We start from the raw sequence: 14,719 nt of genomic DNA, 5'->3' as shown, positions 1-14,719 counted from the left end.
AAATTATTCTGATTACATTCCTTGGCTTATCATTGGACAATATTTATATAGTCATTCATTAATTCAGTAAATGCATGCTTGCTGAGTGCTAGGCATGGTATATTTCAGTGACAAAACTATGTAGTCACTGTCAATGAGGACCTAATTTTTCATAGGGTCAAACAGTAAATATATCAGATGCTGATCGTTATAGAGTTTTTTTCTCTATAAAGCTGGGAAATTGGGACAGTGTAGGTGAACATGTGGATGTGTAGGTTTTTATTTTAAATAGGGTGGTTTCAAAAGACTTCCATGTTGAGGTGGGCTTTGAGTGGAGACTGAAGAAGGAATAGGAGCACCCCTGCTTAAACTTGACAAGTCAGGGGAGTGTGTTTCAGCTTCATTATTTTCCATAATTTTATCTTCTGTTTTATCTGTTCTCTCCCCTGCTTCTTCCATCCCCACTGTCACTGTGTCTAGTTTACTTTGTAGCTGTTACAGCATTTTAAAATTCATTGTGAGTAGTTCTTAGGTCTTTGATCTTGTCAGCAAGAGTTTCTCTGGTGTTTTCTGTGCTTTTATTCAAGCCCAGCTATTAGTCTTATGACCGTCATTCTAAATTCTTGTTCAGATATATTGTTTATATCTGTTTTGAGATATCTTGGCTGTGATTTCGTCTTGAACTTCCTTTTGGAAAGAATTCCTCCCGGTTTGTCATTTAGGCTGTTTCTGTTTTGTGTGTGTGTTGTAAAAGCTTGCTATGTGTCCTGCACCTGTGAGAACTGTATTTAAAAGGGATCATAACGCTGTCCAGGGCCTGGCACTTCAGGAGGTGTTTTTGGTGTATGTTGCATGCACTGTTGTTGTGTCTTGGCTGCTCTGTCCCACTGGTCAGTCCTGTACAGAGCTCTTCCTTGCTTGTAGTAGTGGAGGTGTGCTTTGATGTGTTAGCTGAAGTTATAACCCTGGGGGAGGGGGGGGGAGGAGAAGGGGCGGCGAGAGCCTGATCCCATAAAAAGAGAAAAATGAAAGGGGAGAAAAGAAGACCAAACAGAGAATCAAAAAACTATAAGGCTAAATCCAGAGAAAGGGAAGGGAAATTAAAGCAGACAGAGAAAAGGTGGAGAAAAAACAGAATAAAAATGCCAGATCAAACAAACGAAAAAGATTAATAAGAATTGACCAAAAATAAATGAGATCTATGAGCCTGATTCCAAAAGAAAAAAAGAAGAGGGTAGAAAGAAAAAGGAAAATAATGAAAGAAGAAAAACAAAACAAAACAGTTGTCTGTTGATACCTGGGACCAGTGGCCATGCTGGTCTGGAGGAGAGGGCATCTGGTTTGCTCAGTGTCAGTCTCCCTCCAGTAGGTTGCTAGGCACGGAGGGTGGGGTTTGGTTACCTACACTGGGGGCCGCTGTGCTGTTCTCTGAAGTCCTACCCTGTTGGCGTTGGGGGGAAAAATGGTGACACCGAGTCTGTCCTCACCGGACCAGGTATCTCAACCCACGCTGTTAGTACAACCCACAGAATACTGGCCGTTGGCTTGCCCTACTCTGCAGTTCTCCTGAGCCTTCTAGGCACTGGGCTGGGATTCAAAACCCGAAGTCTTAAAGGACCCAGCTCTGTGTGGCTCACCTCCCCTGTTCCAGAGTAGGGCCTCTCCACCCTGCTCATAAAAGGCCTTTAGCTTGCACCTGCAGGGTCTTTTGTCCTTGGGGAGGCAATAAACCCTCTTCCCAAAGTACGTGGGGAGAGGGACTGTTCTCTCCCAGCCTGCTCCTGAGATGACTACACCACGCTGTACACTCTGGGGCTGGCTCCCTCCTCCCCAGGAGCACACCAAGGCTCCTGGCTTTGCTCCGGAAAAAGTCCACTTCCAAACATCCCGAGTTTCAGCTCCTAGGGCTGTTTGCAAAAAAAGAAACTGTCACTCTCTGTATTTCTTGTTCCCCAGCCGGTAGTCCAGAGAGGTTTTCCTCATGTGCTAACTTGATGCTGCACTTTCACAACCCCTCTCTCTTTCTGTCCCTTTTGTCTCTCCACAGAAAGGGTTCCCTTCCCTCCGTGTCAGTGACATTTTATTTCCTCTAATTCACATACACACACCTCGATCCCATCCAGCTGTCTCCCTCCAACTGTGGAGATCCTTCTGCCACTTCACAGATCGATTTCCTGGGTGTTCCAAGTGATCTGACCTCAATACAGCTGTGTTTGAGGGATGAGGAAAATCCCGGTCTCCTTACTTCTCTGCCATCTTAACTTCCTCCTTGAGGGGAGCATGTTTCAGATAGAGGGAAAGCAACTGCCAGAGGCCAGAGATAGCAGCATACTTGACTTCTTTGAGGAGCTGCATGGTCTGAATGGAATGAACAAGGGGGAGATTGGTATCACGTGAGGTCAGAGGGGCAGAAAGGGCCAACTTATTGAGTTCTTTGTAGGCCATTGGAAGAATGCTGGCTTTTAGTCTGAGTAAGACACTCAAGTTTTGAGCAGTGGAGTGATTTGACTGATTATTGTTTTAAAATGATCTCACTGTAGTAAGGAGAGATTGAACCGGGACAAAGATAGAATAATTTCAGGAGTAGATTCCTTAGTGTCCCTTACCCATTTAGCCCATCCCCCCTCCCACAATCCCTCCAGTAACCCTCAGTTTGTTCTCCATATTTATAAATCTCTTGTGTTTTGTCCCCCTCCCTGTTTTTCTATTATTTTTGTTTCCCTTTCCTTAGGTTCATCTGTTTTGTCTCTTAAAGTCCTCATATGAGTGAAGTCATATGATTTTTGTCTTTCTCTGACTGACTAATTTCACTTAGCAGAAAACCCTCCAGTTCCATCCACGTAGTTGCAAATGGCAAGATTCCATTCTTTTTGATTGCCAAGTAATACTCCATTGTGTATATATATGCACACACCACATCTTCTTTATCCATTCATCCATTGATAGGACATTTGGGCTCTTTCCATAATTTGGCTATTGTTGATAGTGCTGCTATAAACATGGGGGTGCATGTGTCCCTTCGAAACAGCACACCCGTATCCCGTGGATAAATGCCTAGTAGTGCAATTGCTGGGTTGTAGGGTAGTTCTATTTTTAGTTTTTTGAGGAACCTCCATACTGTTTTCCAGAGTGGCTGCACCAGCTTGCATTCCCATACAGATACTACTCTTGTCTTAATTCTTAGCAGTTTTAATATACAAAGATTTGATCGTTCAGACACTCTAGTCTTTGTTCTTTGAACTCCTTTCTAAAGTTTGTGTCCTTTACATTACCACTCACATCCGTGATTGTACACTAGACCTTGGCATTTCCAATAATTGTATTCAAGTTGAAGCATTCCTCTCTCTGACTACATCTTCTGTCATTCCCAGCTCATTCTGCTTAGTATCAGACTTCCACAGTTATTTGCCACTCAGTAACTTATTTTAGTCCATTGATGCCACTACTCTACTCTTTCACTTTACCTCATTCCATTATGTTCTCAACCCTCCTCCAGTTTAATTTCAGGCTAATCATTCTTACTCTCTTGCATTTAGCCTTGACTCCTATATCCCACTTGGTATAACTCTCTTGGCAAAACCACAATCTTGATTAAACCCAGCTTCCCTTCTGTCATGCTTTGCTTATGCAGCTGACCATCATGAGAGAAAAAACACATGATACCACTGGTCCTATTCTCGATTCATGACCATTTATCTCAAGTAGACTCTTAATGTTACCTGGCAGTCATACTGTGCATTAGCAGTGTTTCCTGTCTTAAATGTCCAACATTTTATCCTCCATCCTCATTCGCAGACACTGGCACTGCTTCTTACTTCATTGAGAAAACTGAAGCACTGCAAAGAACTTATGCAGTCTTCCTCTACCATACCTACTTGTCACCAAGCACTTGCACCCACATTTCTACATCTGTCTGTTATCTTAGTTGAAGTCTCTTCTTCTATGAAGCCAGTTTCTCTCCTTATGCCTTAGATTCCATCTCATCTCAAGTAGTTGAGGAAATTGCCTCAGCGGTTTGACTTTCTTTGCCAGTGTCAGTTTTTTACTTTAGCAGTTTTCCCACCAGTATTTTAATATTCTGCTATTTTTTTTCTTCCATCCTTAAAAATGAAAGAAAATGTTAAAACCTTCTCATTAACCCATTTTCCCTGCTGGCAGCTATCCCTGTTCCTCATTGCAGCAAAATATTTTGAAAGGATTGCTTATCATCATGGTCTCCTAATGTCTCCTGTCCTGTTCTCTCTGTCAGCATTTTATCAACATTGTTCTTTTCAAGGTCGCCAATAACCATTGAATTACTAAATCTAGAGGTCACCACTTGGTTATCATGTTAATACTTGACAGATCAGCAACATTTGACATGGTTGATCATTCCCTCAATACATATTACTTACTTGGCCACCAAGAGACCACATTCTTTTAGTTTTCCTCCTACCACACTGATTGCTTCTCAGTTTCATTTGCTCATTTTTCTTCATCTCTTAATGTTGGTTGTGCCAGGCATTACTTCATTATCTACAGCTATAGATTTATGGCTTTAAATACCATCCATATGCTGGCGATGTCCATATTTCTATTTCTAGCTCAGTACTCTCTCCTGAACTTTCAGATTTATCTATTCTATAAACTGTAACATGTCTTCTTGAGTGTCGGCTTTCTCAAATATAATATATCCAAAATAGAACTGATCACTTACTCCAGTTCTTTTTCACTGGCAGCCTTGCCCTATCTCAGTTTGTGGCGGTTGCAGTTTTTCCATTGCATAAGCCAGAAATCTTGGCACGATCTTTGATTCCGCTATTTTCTCCTACCCAAACTCAAACTTACCAGAACATCTTTTTGGCTCCCCCTTCAAAATACATCCCTGAATCTCATAATTTCTTATTACCTCATTGCTATTAGTTCCATTGCTACTAGGCTGGTCTCAGCCATCATCATTTCTTGCCTGGATTACTGCAGCAGTCTCCTCAGTCATCTCCATACTTCTGACACTGCCCTCCTTCAGTTTATTCTTAACTACTAGAACAGTCTCATGTCTGATTCGCTCCCTGCTCAAAACCTGCAGTGGCTCTCCACTTCAGAGTAAAAGTCAGATTCCTTACAGTGGTCTGTACGTTAATATTTCATCCACTACTACGTTTCCCCCCTCACTCTGTACTTTCTTGTTTCTAAAACATGGCAGAGATGCCGCTTCCTGCCTGTTTTCTCTGTCTGGGGCTCTGGGTCCACTTGTTTGCATGGCTCACTTACATACATCCATGAAGTCTGTTGCAAGGTAGTTTTGCCAACGAGATCTACTCTGATAAATGTATTTAAAATTGCAGTTTTCCCCTTTACTCCTAATCCTTCTTATCCTGTTTTGGTTTTCTTTCTTTCTTTCTTTCTTTCTTTCTTTCTTTCTTTCTTTCTTTCTTTCTTTCTTTCTTTCTTTCTATGTTGTACTTATCACCTTCTAAACTTGTTCTGTAATTTACAACTTATTTTTTGTGTACCTCCCATTAGAATGTAAGCTCCTGAGGATAGGTGTCTTTGTTTTATTTATTGCATTCCAAGACCCTAGAACAGTATCTGACACACATTTAGACATTTCATCTATCAGCAAATACTTATTAATTTAGGTATAGGAAAAAAAAGGTATAATAGGCCTGCCTGAATATAGGATGTCAGTTCTATCTTTTTATTTTCATAGAAATCAATTTTTAATTAAATAATTGAAGGGTACTTGTTCTGTATCTTAATTGGAGGCCCTCGCTCTTTTTAAAAAGTATGTATGTATGTATGTATGTAATTTCTGCACCCATCGTGGGGCTCGAACTCATGACCCTGAGATCAAGAGTTGCTTGTGTTTCTAACTGAGCCAGCCAGGTGCCCTGTAGAGGCCCCTGTTCCTTTATTTGGAGTGTTTAATCCCATGACATTTAATGTAATTATTGATAGGGTTAAGTTTACCATTTAGTTTTGTTTTTCATTTTTCTTTTCTCTGTGTGGTTTTTTTTTTTTTTTCCCCTGCTGTGTTTCAACTTAATAAACTGTTTCTGGTATTTCAATTTATATCCACCTTCAGGTTTTTTTTTTTTTTAAGTTTATTTTGAGAGAGAGCACTTGTGTGAGTGGGGGAGGGGCAGAGAGAGAGAGAGAGAGCGAGCGAGAGAATCCCAAGCAGGCTCCACACTGTCAGCACAGAGCCTGACATGAGGTTCAAACTCACAAACCGTGAGATCATGACTAGAGCCAAAATCAGGTGCTTAACCAACTGAGCCACCCAGGCGCCCTACTTTCAGCTTTTTAAGCTCTAACTCTATTATTTTTAATGATTGCTCTAGGGCTCATGATACACAACTTTAACTTACAGCCTCCTTATCATCATTTCCTACTTTACGAATACAGTAACCTTACAAAAGGATAATTCAGTTTATCAGACCCTCATCCTTTGTACTAATGCCATATCATTTAATTATACATACTTTATAAATCTTACCTTACGATACCTTTTTAAAAAAATAGCTGTCTTTTAAGGAAATTATGAGAAGGGAAAATAAAATTATAGATTTTATATTTTTCCATTTATTACCATTTCTATTTTTCTTTATATCTTCCTGTTTATATGAGTTACCATCTTTTATCATTTTCCCTTTCCCGACGAATATCCTTCAGGATATTTATTGTTTTGTAGGTCTGCTGCAGTGAATATTCTCAGCTTATGTTCATTAGAAAATCTTCAGTTTAGGTGGATGTTTATACTAGTTACAGAATTCTGGATTGACACTTTTTTTTCTTTAAAGATTCTAAACCAGTCATTATTTGTATTCTGGCCTCCTTTGTTTTTAATGATACTATTTATATTGTTCTTCCCTGAACACCTTGTTGTCTGGTGCATCTCTGGCTACTTTCAAGATTTTCTCTTTTTGTTTGGTTTTCCCCCATTTGACCATTATGTTCTAAGATACATATTTCATTCTGTTTATTCTGCATGTGGTTCACTGACATTCTTTGTCTATAAGTTTATGGTTTTCATCAAATTTGGGATGTTGGCCATTATTTCCTTAAGCCCCCGCCCCACCCCCTCCCCATTATTGAAATCTTCTAGAACTCTCAATCTATAACTCTCGTATGTTAGGGTATTTGTTTTTCTCACATGGGTCCTTGAGGCTTTGATCATTTTCCTTTAATCTGTTCTTTTTTAGACTTATAATTTTTCGTTTGTATTCATTTTCACTAGTCCTTTAGCCATCTCTGTTTGCTGCTAAGCCCATGCAGTGAATTGTTTCAGTTACTGCACTTTTCTAGAATTTCCATTTCTCTTTTTATAGTTTATTTTCTCCGCTCAGATTTTCTGTTAGTTCACTCACTAAAAGATGTTTTCATATAAATTGTGTTTTGTTTTGTTTTTTTAAGTTTATTTGTTTATTTTGAGAGGGCGAGAGAGAGAGAATCCCAACCAGGCTCCGTGCTGTCAGTGCAGAGCCCAACGCAGGGCTTGATTTCATGAGCTATAAAATCATGACCTGAACCAAAATCAAGAGTCGGACGCTTAACTGACTGAACCACCCAGGCACCCCTAAATTTTGAATAAATATAACCCACTTAAAGTCTTTGCTAAATATAACATCTACACCATTTTGGTGTCAGTTTCTATTGAGTACATTTTTCTTTATTTTGAGTTATATTTTACTGTTTCTTTGAATGCCTAGTGATTTTTTTTAAATTGAAGTTTGGAAGTTGTGGATGTTACATTATAGAAACTTTGGATTCTTTTATTTTCCTTTGTAGACTGTTGATTATTGTTCTATCAGGGAGTTAAATTACTGGTTCATCACCTTGATATCTTGTATAAGCTTGGTTTTCTGTTTTTTAAGGGATGATCTAAGGAAAGCCCAAGGTATTTCCCAAGCCTCTCTAACTTGGTTGGACTCAACTTCTAAATTCTATTTCTTGGAAGATGTTGTGAGGGTTTTAGGCTTTGTCGGGACAGGATAGGCCTAGGATAGAATTTATTCCAAACGCAGTTTTTTCTTTTAAGATATGGCCTTTCTGGTTTCTCAGGTAGATTGCCTGGGGAGGTAGACAGAGTCTTTTCCCCAACTAGCTTAGGTGGAATTCTGTCTCTTGGAACTGCTTGGCTCTAGTTTCTCTGTTCCACAGTCAGTTTCTTAGCAACTGCTCTCTTAATCACCAGCGCTTGGACTGGGGTGAAGCAAGGAAGGTGCTTAGAGCCAATGCATAAGGAGGGGCTCCTTTTCATGGCTCACCCTACACTGGCACTTGCTCCATCTGAAAGTCAGAGCCCCCTTATGTTCTGCACTCTGGGTCTCCTTTGTCAAACCCTAGTCCCACCCCGGTACATCACCAACTACAGTGCATCACTTCCAGTGTGATGGAAAGAGCATTAGTCCCAGGGTGAGGGAAGTGGGAGGTGTAGGTTAATTACAGAGAAGATAACCCAGGACCTAACTAGGGGAGGTGAAGGAAGTCATTGCAGAAAAATGAGAGAACAAGATTTTGGCCTGGAGACAGGAAAAGAAGTGAAGGGTCAGATGCAGGTTGGGAAAAGCCCTGTGATCAGGATGAAGCTAAATGGCTTAGGGGCGCCTGGGTAGCTCAGCTGTTAAGCATCTGACTCTTGATTTTGGCTTGGGTCATGATCTCACGAAGGGCTCTGCGCTGACAATGCAGAGCCTGCTTGGGATTCCCTCTTTTTGCCCCTCCCCTACCGATTCCCCCTCCCCCCTTTTTTCACTCTGTCTCTCAAAATAAATAAACATAAAAAATAAATAAATGGCTTAGCATATGGAGAGTGAACAAAATTGGGTTGCCAGGAGCTTGCTTTTACTGGGAGCTAGTAAGGTCTCCTGTTAAGCCTTGCATAATCTCATGTTGTGCATGTACAGCCCAGATATTGACCAGGGACTTGTGAGGAATTCATTTATTTTGTGTCTCCCCCCCCCGCTCCCCAACCTCACCCTGTATGGCTTCCTCCATTCCAGTGTCCTGTTCACGAATTCCAGCTGCTCAGTAGTCCCAAATTCTGACTTCTGCCTCTTGCCTCCTCAGCTCAGACTTCTGGGCTCTGTTTGGTCTCCAGTTCTCTGTGCCAGTTATCCTGAAGTTTTCAATGTACAGGATGGTGGTGGGGCTCTCTAAAGGATTGCCTGTAGTCCTGTGACTGAATATAGTTGCCACACATATTTCTTTCTTATTTTTTCTTATATATTTCTATCTATCTATCTATCTATATATATATATTTATAGATAGATAGATAGATAGATATAACTATAGTTATAGTTTCACATATTACTTTTCTACCATTATAGTTTATAGGCCCTGGTGGAGGCCAGTCTGGTATCAGTTATTCTGTCATGGCTGAGAGTGGATGTCATGTATGTTCCACCTTAATATTTTTTATCCTCAATTGAAGTTTTGTGTATAGTTGGGTATTTGTAGATTGTTTTTTAGGATCATTATGGTTTAAGTGAGTGTGTTGAAAATATGAGGCATTTTTGTTAAAGAACAGGATAGTTTATAATAGAAGTCACTTGAATAGAACTATATAAGTGAAATTTTTCTAAAAGATTTTCCTAAGAAAGAACTTTTCTTGTAATTAGGCTTTTATATTGAAAAATAGATAAATGGGTGGGTAGATAAGATGGATGAATCAGCTTTAGAGCAGATATCTTTCAGTCCTTGATGTAGACCTACCTGGAGAGCTTTAAAAAAATACTGATGCCATAGTCCTACTGCACACTGGTTAAATAAGAATCTTAAGTTATATTTTGGGTATAAAAAATTTTTATAGTATTTTAAAAATACTGGCAAATCACACCGGGTGATTTTTGTTATTCTGTGAAGGTCAATAACCTCTACTTTAAAGAACCTTTGCCAAACTCAGTTTTAAGTTTTTCTGTAAATTTTTGCAAAGTTCAAAAAGATTTCAGATAACATCCAAATTGATGGTAAAAATGACACCTAAATTCATATATATCATCAATTTTCTCAGGGAGCTAGATTCAGAGCCGTGATGATAAATCAAGATTTCCTATCCAGATATATTGTTTTCATGTAGTATATTGTTGGACAAAAGCAGCTTGTTTATTGAACTTCATTCCGTATCCATTCAGCTCTTTTGTGTAGTAAATATTTGAATCTTCACCATATACCAGGTATCATGCTAGGTGATGACTGTGTATAGTAATAAAAAATACTGAGATGGTCTTTGCTATCTTGGAGTCTTACAGTCTATGTGAGACTTGAGATTGAAAATATGGCTCAGTAGTAGTTCACTTTAGCAGTTAACTCCAAAATAAAATTCATTCCTTTTTGGTTTTGCAGAAAAAAGGTTAATTTTAGGAGCGTCTGGGTGGCTCGATTGGCTAAGCATCTGATTTTGGCTCAGGTCATGAGCTCACAGTTCATGAGGTTGAGCCTGCATGGGATTCTCTCTCTCCCTATCTCTGTCCCACCCTTGCATGCACGTGTGTGTGTTTCTCTCTCTCTCTCTCTCTCTCTCTCTGTCTCTCTGTCTCTCTGTCTCTCTCTGTCTCTCTTTGCATGTGCAGGGTAAAAAGGGTACTTTTAGTATTATAGTTTGTGTGCCTATCAAACACCTAGGCCTCAGATTCACTTACCCAGCAGAATGATTGTTTATGACTAGAAAAGAAGAATTGAGTATGGCTAAGAGTTAGCTTAAATGAGAGGAATATCAGGAGAGAAGATTTGAGAAATAAACCTATTCAGAGTAATTAGTTACCCATTTAGCAAAGTAATTAGTTACCCACACAAAGATGTGTGTTGGTAAAAATGTTAATTGGTAAATCATTACAAAAGTAAAAACTCCATTGCTTGGTCATTTTCCTTTGCAGTGGTGCAGACATGATTCTGATCATTGATGGTTCTATCTATGATTTCTGCATGGCTGGTTCCTATCTTTTAAAAATTTATTTTATTTATTTTTAATTAATTAAATTTTAATTTGAGAGAGAGAGAACTGGGGAGAGGGGCATAGGGGGAGAGAGAGAGAATTTTAAGCAGGCTTCGCATTCAGTGAGGAGCCTGATGTGGGGCTTGATCCAACCACCCTGGGATCGTGACCTGAGCTAAAGTCAAGAGTCGGATGCTCAACCAATTGAGTCACCCAGGTGCCCTTGGTTGCTATCTTTGAGATCTCAGTATAGACTCTTCAAGAACCCTTTTCACTCATGTCATCTCTGTCACAACTCTATTTAAATTTTTGTTTTCTCCTTTCTCAGGATGTAAGGAAAGGAAGAAGAATACCATATGTTATCTTGTTTACTGTGGTATCCCTACCCTTTGAATGCTTTCTGGCAAATAGAAGAATTCAGTGCATATCACTAACGACTGCATACTTTTAAAAAGTTTTAAAGTCACAACATGATATCATATATACAGAGAAGTACTTAAAAGTACAGTGTAAGCAGTGACTAAAATATCTTTACAAATCTGGATTTTTGGTGTATTTTTATATCTACCTACTTGATAAATGAAACTTTTATTTCTTTAAAAGAATTTTTTTAATGCTTACTTACAGTTGAGAGAGAGAGCATGAGAGGTGGAAGGGCAGAGAGAGGGAGTCAGAATCCAAAGCAGGTTCCAGGCTCTGAGCTGTCAGCACAGAGCCTGATGCGGGGCTTGAACCCACGAACCCATGAGATCATTCCCTGAGTAGAAGTTGGATGCTTAAGTGACTCAGCCACCCAGGTGCCCCTTCTTTCTTTTTAAAATGTTTGTTTATTTTTGAGAGAGCATAAATGGGGGAGGGGCAGAGAAAGAGACAGAGAATACAAAGCAGGCTCTGTGCTGTCAGTGCAGAGCCTCATGCGGGGCTTGAACTCACAAGTTGTGAGATCATGATAGGAGCTGAAACCAAGAGTCAGTTGCTTACCTGCCATCGAGGCACCCTGGAACCACTAGGTATTTTTTTTAGTTCTGTGAAAAAAACTTGCTGACACACTAAATGGCATCAAGATTCAGAAAGTTTAGGAGCTTCTTGGCTATAGTTTATCCATTGTTTTATTTTTATTTCTTTTAAAAAATATTTTTACGTAATCTGTGCATCCATTGTGGGCTTGAACTCACAATCCCAAGGTGAAGAGTCACATGTTCTATGGACAGAACCAGCCAGGTGCCCCTCTGTTGCCAAATATTCTTAATTGTATATAGTGTTTTAGAGATACCCCACTTCTTTGGCACATGTCTGTTATTTTTTTCCTTCTTGGTTCTAAGACCTTTCATGTTGATTCGTTTTCTTTTCCTGAAGTTTATTATTTTTAGAATCTTCTTTAGTAAGAGTCTAGGGTTTCAGTTTGTCTAAAAGTATCTTTACTCCGCTCTCACTTTTGGAAGTTTTTTTTGCTGTGTATAGCATTTTATGTATAGGTTGTCAGTTAATTTTTGTTGTTAGCACGTCAGTTGTACAAGCACATTGCCTTTTTGTTCTTAAGAGGTCAGTAAACTTTGTTTTTCTTTGAAGGTAACCAGTTTTTGTTTTCTGACTGCTCTTTAAAACTACTGCTTTTAGTTTGGTTTTCTCAGTCTTTGGATTATGTCTTTCATCAGTAATCTCTCCAAATATTACATCTGTTCTTGTCCTTCCTTCTGAAACTCCAGTTAGATGTATATTAGACCTTATATCATTCTTCGTGTCTCTTAACTTATGTTTAGTTTCAAAATGCAAGATAGGCATTTTCTTCTGAACAATCTCAGTTCATGAATATTCTTTTTAGCCATGCTAAACTTCCATTAAATCATACCATTACATTTAAAAATGTTAAAATCTGCCAGCCAAACACCACCCCCTCTTAAAACCTTATGTTGAGATGTGTTATCAAAAAAAGTATACAGCACCTTTGTATTCTTTCCTCATCTTTTTAAATAGTTGCCCGACCATTTGCTAGCTGTTTCATTCTTTAAATTTAGTAAACATAGATATTTTGCTTCTGTTAGTGGGTCTTTTCTTCCTCTTTGTTTTTCTGTTGATTTTTACTCATTTCCTTATATATATGGCTTTTGTAAAGTAAGAACTTTTCATTTACTTGAAAAATTATTTGTGCAGATTCTTTGTCTAGAATTATGATGGTTTTCTCATTAAAGGATTGAATTTCCTTTTGCTAGTGCCTAGAAGCACTACCAGTTGGGGCCATTAAATTTCCAGAACAATGGGGCGCCTGGGTGGCTCAGTCGGCTAAGCGTCCGACTTCGGCTCAGGTCATGATCTCGCGGTCTGTGAGTTCGAGCCCCGCGTCGGGCTCTGTGCTGACAGCTCAGAGCCTGGAGCCTGTTTCGGATTCTGTGTCTCCCTCTCTCTCTGACCCTCCCCTATTCATGCTCTGTCTCTCTCTGTCTCAAAAGTAAATAAACGTTAAAAAAAAAAAATTGAAAAAAAAAAAAAAACATTAAAAAAAAAAATTTCCAGAACATTGTTTTGGACTACCAGACGATGTGTACTTTGTCTAAAAATCAACGTATGTGGTGCTTTGTGGCTTCTATTTCTAAGGGTTTTTCCTTCCTGTCTTCCACAGCATTATTGTAACTTTTGTTTAGTCCCTTAGAAGTGTTTACTCTTTTTACATCTTTACACTGAGGTGATAGTTCTTTTATGTGGTGTAGCTATGCACATGGGAAAGCATCATCACAGTCAAAATAGTCAGTGTATTTTTCATCCCCAAAAGTTTCACCTTTGTGTTGAAAGGTAATTTTGCTAGATAACTAAGTCCTTTGCTGACAGTTTTCTTTCAGTAATTTGAAGATACTGCTCCACTCTGTGACTTGCACTGGTTCCATTGAGAAGTCTGTTCTGTTTTTATTCATCTGTATATAATGTATCTTTTTTTCCCTTTCCAACCACTTTTAAGATTATTACTGGCTTTAAGCAATTTGGAAACAATATACCTCAAGAGTAATTTTCTTAATGTTTCTTGTGCTTGGCGGATGTTGAAGTTCTTAGATCTGTAAGGCTGTTTTTTTTTTTCTTTTATCAAATTTGGAAAAGTTTACACCATTATTAGAATTTCTTCCAATATTTTTTTCCTCCTTCGTCTCCCCATTTGGGGATGCCAGTTATACATATATTAGAGTTATCACAGGTGTCCCCAAACTCACTATTCTTCTGTTCCTCCCACCCTCATTTTTTTCTCTGTTTGATTTTGGATTGGATTAACAGTAGATTAGACATTGTAGAAGAAAAGATCCATGAATTTGAAGACAGCATTAGAAAGTAATAGCCTGTTGTCTTCTGTAACTGCAGTATCAGCTGATGTCACTGTGTGCCCTTTGAGATTTAATTAAAGTTGGCTTTTATTCCCTGTTCTCTTTATGTGAGAATCCTAATGTCTTCACCAAGCTTTCTTGAAATTTCTACCCTTTTAGGTTCCCATAGTTGCTCAGAGTTCCTACTCTCTGCAATTCTTCCTGAACTCTTAGGGCTTATTATCATTTCCCCTTCATATAGAGCCTTAAGTAAGGAATATAGTCTCATTTTAAAATTTTCTTAAAAACATGAAGTCTTGGGGCGCCTGGGTGGCTCAGTCGGTTAAGTGTCCGACTTCAGCTCAGGTCATGATCTCGCGGTTTGTGGGTTCGAGCCCCGCGTCAGGCTCTGTGCTGACGGCTCAGAGCCTGGACCCTGCTTCGGATTCTGTGCCTCCCTCTCTCTGCCCCTCCCCTGCTCACACACTGACTCTCTCTGTCTTTCAATAATAAATGTTAAAAAAATTTTTTTAATAAAAA

The 14,719-nt window shown here is 39.1% G+C and overlaps 1 protein-coding gene across 4 annotated transcripts in view; it reads left to right on the top strand.

The window, feature by feature from the left end:
- Positions 1 to 14,719, top strand: part of TRIM33 (tripartite motif containing 33) — a 131,017-nt gene that overhangs the window by 72,252 nt on the left and 44,046 nt on the right. The window lies entirely within an intron of this gene.

The sequence above is a fragment of the Panthera leo genome, chromosome C1, assembly GCF_018350215.1.
Source record: "Panthera leo isolate Ple1 chromosome C1, P.leo_Ple1_pat1.1, whole genome shotgun sequence".
NCBI lineage: Eukaryota > Metazoa > Chordata > Mammalia > Carnivora > Felidae > Panthera > Panthera leo.
The sequence above is the reverse complement of the archived record's forward strand: the minus strand, read 5'-3'. Positions and strand labels throughout refer to the sequence as shown.